Genomic DNA, 6,327 nt, shown 5'->3' with positions numbered 1-6,327 from the left:
CAAGCCCATTAAAGTTGCATGTAGTTGAGAGAATTCATCATTTGCAACTTCTAATTTTGTATTTGCAGTAATCTAATTAGTTGCAACTCCCACTTCACTTGAAGTCTTTATATGCTTCGTACTCCTAATCCTAATTTGATCGGCTCGCTTGTATTTGTAAACAAAGTATGTATGTAAGTTTGATACTAAAATTATGAATATCATACTCCATGACAATGTTTATGCGGTAATCAAAGTATATAATTTGCATTATCATCTCACTGCCTCTCTAGATTCTGGAATTGCCAGGCAATTGTTGGTTGTGAGCATCTACATACCCTGAGAGAACACCTACATCAGAGAAGTATGCAATTTCATCTTCATTATCATGTAAATTTTGCATTTCCTTAAAGAATATGTAGGGGTATTCATTCAGTCGATCCTTCATATAACATGAAATGGTTTTGCTCATAGAGGATGAGTGACTAGGTGGTGGTTCACCATAGTCAAATTGCCACACTACTCGACTCATCATTTGTCATTTGACTTCATTCATGTTGTGCATCCATATATCTTTTTTGCCAAGTTTAATCACATGGATAACCATATCCACATCATTATATTTATTTTCTTTGTAAGAGCAATATATTACCTACATAATGAAACTTCATTTATTAATAAATATATTGTATTACTTATAAAATCAAGAATTCCTTGCTTCATGTATAATCACTTGAGCTTCAGTTAGCATGCACAATTTTGCATACCAAAGGGTTCTTCCTACGGTATGACCCTTCCCTCTTCCATTATTTTCTTCCCCTCTTTCTCTTCGTCTTTGTTCTCTCCCTTAAGTGGCATGCTTTACATTTCCATACATGGAAACTCATGCATTAGGTCATGTCTAAAGTGCCTTCTATTGTTTGCGTGCTCCCATATTTAATCTTGAAAAGTGGATAAGGTGTGCTACACATATTACATGATTACATCAAGGATTACAAATTCATGTTTTTATATAAATCAAATCAAATTAAGATATCATTTTTGTACCTCCAATAAAACAAGCATGCCATATAAGTTTTTTTTTGCCCTGCTTTACTTGAGTCAGACTTGCATATAGATATGCAAGTTAACTTGCGCTCATACAGAGTGATCGACATAATCCAAATCTTACACAAGTTGCACATAAGATGCATGGATGCTCCTCCCACCAGTGTCAATGAACCCACAAATGCAGAAAAAAAACATGAATGCCCTCAACTTCTTGTCTTGTATGTGATGGGTCTTCCCTACCACACATGGTATCTTTTTCATAAGTCTTCTCATTTTGCTATTGTCATATGTCATCTTCAACTATGACAACTTGAGCCTATCACTTTCGAATGCATCGTTGGTTGCTTTCAATAAAACTTGACATTGGTACTTAAAGTTACCAAACCTTGGTGCGTTTAATGGCTCTTCGTGGCACTTTAATCTTGTGATACATGCCACATCTTTGAAGGTGATGGTGAACTCAAATATAGAAAAGTGAAAAGTGTTGGTAGTATATTCTAAAATTATATCATGGAATCTACAAGACTATGACCAATAGTTCATGGTGCAACCTCTAGGAATCGTCAAAAGTGCATTTGATCCAGTCGACCATTTTAGTCCTCCGACAACATTATAAATCACTTGTATGCTTGGAAGCAATAGAATCGATGTGTCAATGACTTTGGATCATTTATTATTTGTGGTTGTGGATCCTGCAATGATAATAGAATTTACATGGAATCAGTCATATATCACAATTTAATAATTTAATATAACATTAAAATTGATTCATTATAGTATACTAGTTATAACTACACACATCAATAAATAACTTATTCACTATTGTATACACATCAATAATTGAATACATGATCATAAATTACAATATATAATTGTTTATCTTACAAACATGATTTATACAAACTCACATATCATAATTTAATTATTAAATATAACATTAAAATGATTCATTGTAGTATACTAGTTACAACTACACACATCAATAAATAATTGATTCAATATTGCAAACACATCAATAATTGAATACATGATCATTAATTGTAATACATAATTGGTTATCTTACAAATATGCTTTATACAAACTCACATAATGATTGAATATAACATCAAAATTAATTCATTATAGTATACTAGTTACAACTATACACATCAATAAATAATTGATCTACTATTACATACACAACAACAGATTAAAAACATGATCATGAATTACAATATATAATTGGTTCTCTTACAAACATGCTTCATGCATAGTCACATATAACAATTTAATTATTAAATATAATATTAAACTTAATTCATTATAGTATACTAGTTGCAATTATACACATTAGCAAATAATTGATTCACTATTGCATATACATCAACAAATTTAGAAAGTATATGTCTATATGTATTGGACCTTGTGACCCACTACAACCTCTTCATGAAAGCATGTACTCCCTTCTCCATCAGATGATCTTCTCCCTCTCCCTTCTCAATCCTCTTATCACTATCATCCTCTACCTCAATTGGATTATCCTTCCTCTCCACCTCAACCTCCTTTCTTTGTTGAGGATCTTGCTCTTCCTTTTCACCACCCATACTCTGGCTCTCCACCTCAACATTGGCTTCCTCTCGTTGCTGAGGTTTCTTCTTTTCCCTCTCACCACTCATACTTTGACTCTTTACATCAACATTTAATTCTTTATTTTTCTTGAGGCAAAACTTCTCCTTTCTCCACCCTCCTCTCCACCTTAGCCTTGGCCTCCTCTTTTTGTTGAGGTTCCTCCTTTAGCCTCACAGTGTCCACCTTGTCCCTCTTTATCTCATTATTGTCATTGCAAGTAGCTATCGTATGCTTATTTGAGTTGGACCTGCAAGTTAGCAATGATAGAAAAATCAAAAGTCATGGGCTCCTTACACTTCTTACCCACTAAGTTGCTCACAAACACCCCCCTATTTAAATGCTTTCTAGATGGGAGACATGATACTGGACAAAAACTCAATTTTTTTTTTGCAATATTGTTTCTTATAGAAGCCTTAAGTTTTAGAAGCTTCTTATTTTATATTTTCAATCTCAACCTTATCTTACTAATGTTGTATTTGTTGTGAATTACATCAAAAACCCATGCACTTGGCCATGGCGCAGGTTTCCTGTCTATGCATGTATCATTCTTTTGTCATACAACAGTATATAAACCATCAACCACTGTATATTTTGTCTAAAAAAATCAGTATTCAAGAGTGAGAAATGCATATATATTATGTAAGGTTTATGATAGAGAGCAATTTCAATTGGCCTATTTGTAGCATGTACATATTCTTTATGTTTTTTGATCGACCAATAGGTGTTGGCTCTTCCATTATACTTTCTTCACTTGTCATTTTTATAATGCAAGATAAACAATTTTCTACATAACCAAGTTTGATCATAGAGTTACACATGTAGGCAAAAGAAACTAACATGAAATTGAATTACAAAAAACTGGAATAAGATATTAAAAATGCAAAAACTTGAGAATCATGCCATTATTCCCTCATCATCTTTATAATACAAGATAAACAAAAAATAAACAACCAAATTAGAGAATAGAGACATGCCACGTTAAGAAAAAAAAACTGAAAAAATGAGACACATAAAATTGAATTAAATAAAAAAATAGAATAAGTTATTGAATATGCAAAAATAACTTGAGAATCTTGCTATTGTTTCACAAAATAACTTATTCATGTCAAAATAATTTATTCAACCTTTATAAGGAGCAAAACTTGTGCTTATCAAAAAATCTCATCACTGATGATGTGTTAGATGTTAAAAAACTCATTGATGATGTCCCACCACCGATGAAGATCATGCAAGAGCAATAACACCTCATTGAAAATACTTGCTGAAGAAAATAGGTTGGGGGGCACACAAGTTGGGGACAATAAAAGCCATGATATGAAACCCTAATGTTATGCGAAATGGGTCTTCAAATGCAAAACAGAGCATGAAGAGTCATATTTAATGCCCGTATGGAGGTTCACAAACATTACGTGCAGGGGTTAGGAGATTCACATGATGGTCATAAGAATATTTGTGAACCTGACAACTTTGCATGCTGAATATGCAAATATTCAATAGCTCTGCAATTGAGGTTAGAAGTTTCACATATATGAAGGAGCTTTGCGAGTCATCTGCACGAATGTCAGGAGAAAGAATGTAAATGTCGTGACATCTGCAAATGTGTGACGCGAACCTGCCGAGCTCGAATAAAAAAACATGCGAAGACAAGGACATTCATAACACGTATTTGCAAATGTCAAGCACATATTTGTGAACGTGCATCCAAACTTTATGAGTTTTTAGTTAAATGAGGTTTGCTTGGTATTTGCACGAAGGTCGTGACATTCTCAAATGTGTGACACGAACCTACCAAGCTCGAATTAGAAAACATGCAAAGTTAGGGACATTTGCAATACATATTTGTGAAGGTGAGACATACATTTGTGGATGTATATCTTGATTTTAAGTGAGTTTTTAGTTAAAGGAGGTTTGCATAACATCTGCGTGAATGTCAAGACTACTGCAAATATATTGAGCGAACCTGTCGAGCTAAAACTTTTAAATTCTAGAAGGTTTGCATCGGGCTTGAGAATCTCAGAAGATTCGTACATTTTTTATATGAAGTTCTTGTGTTCAAGTTAGCCATGTTTGCAAATAATTTATGCAAATTTTCTTTTTATTGAGATGTTGCAAGCTTCGACCAACATACGCATCTATGGTTCAAACATCAGCAAGTTCGCCTATGCGAAGGTTAAAAATGTCCTAGAAAAGTTGAGAATAATAAATTTTGGACATGGAGAGAATTTTGGTAAATTGTGAGGCATTTCAAAAAATGCGCTATTTTACAAGAACAATATGGTTATTTTTAAATTTTTTCTATAAGCAGGCCAGCATGAGCTCCCCTCAATAAATTCAGAATGCAAATTTCCATTACATCCAACTTTAAAAAAACAAAATGTTTTTTTGCAAACAAGCTAGTTCGAGCAAAGCTCATTTAGCTCGGGCTTACCATGAGCTTGAGCTCAACTTGACTAGTCACAAGAATCCACCAAGGTTGAATACCTCAAGCTCAGATTGCTAGGCTTGTTTATCAGCCTTAGTCACAATCTCATAAGAAAAGGAAATTTTGTCTATGAGAAGTTTTGACATGAGTACTTTTCTTTGGGCACTTGGGAAGCAAGAAATACTCTCATAGGAGAAGAAAATTTTGCCTTGAAAAGTTTTGACATGAGAACTTTTCTTTATGAAATTCTTCTCGTGTGTATGAGAAAACCAGGTTGGAAAAATGCTAGAATGCTTTGGTTATAGGGAACATTTTCTCCATCTCTTGATATCGAAAATTGTTAGAAATTTTTTCTTTTCAAAATTTTTCTTTAGTTTGGAACCAATAGAAAAGTTGTCACTTTTCATTTTCCTTACCATCTTCCCATTTTCAAGTTCTTCTCTTGTGTGCGCTTATTGATGCACTCAAAATGTTGCAAGGGCCATAGTTAGGGGCCAAGTTGTAGTCTCCTCATCCATAGCAGAGTGAGGCCCTCGTCGAGGTGAGGGAATGACATACCAGGACTGCAACTCATCATTTCACAAAGATGGAGGCGAGAAGCCGTGGTGGTTTTAAAGCGCCAAAAAATTGTGCTTCGGCATATCACTGTACTTCAGTACTGTTACCAGATGATCGCCTGATGTATTTTTTGTGGGTACGCGTGTGCATGTGTGCTCATGATTATCATGTGATGTATTGCATGCATCCATGGAAGAAAGACAGCATCAAACAACAAAACACGTGAAAATGCCACTGTTGTCATGAAAATAGTTGCTAGGACCATTCTTCACATATTTGCTTGTACTGCTCATTACTTTATTGCTAGGGGTTCAATATACTTGAGAGATTGAATACCTGAGATTGATTTTATTTCATTTTGCTCCTTTTGTTTTTGCTCCATGGACTTTGGCAGGTGGCAACTAAATATGGTATGGATGGGAAAAGGATACCGCCATGGATACGTTTACACCATTGACTTGTCTGGAATCGGCTAAGATTTTCAATAATTTGGTAGTCGTTTCCATGCTCATAAAGTTTGATGACTTCTCAGCAGTGGAGGATAGGATTTGCCTTGCTATATTCATTGGGGAACTTTTGCTGGGGAAAATTCCTTCCCCTTATTCTTGAAGAATTGTACAACCCTCTGGGAAAGACCAGATCAGGCTGCTTTCCTAAGGTGTGGAGGGCAGGGAGTCGCCGAATCAGGTGCCTTCTTTCATCACCTACA

The sequence above is a fragment of the Nuphar pumila genome, chromosome 5, assembly GCF_984573655.1.
Source record: "Nuphar pumila chromosome 5, dmNupPumi1.hap1.1, whole genome shotgun sequence".
Taxonomy (NCBI): domain Eukaryota; kingdom Viridiplantae; phylum Streptophyta; class Magnoliopsida; order Nymphaeales; family Nymphaeaceae; genus Nuphar; species Nuphar pumila.
The sequence above is the reverse complement of the archived record's forward strand: the minus strand, read 5'-3'. Positions refer to the sequence as shown.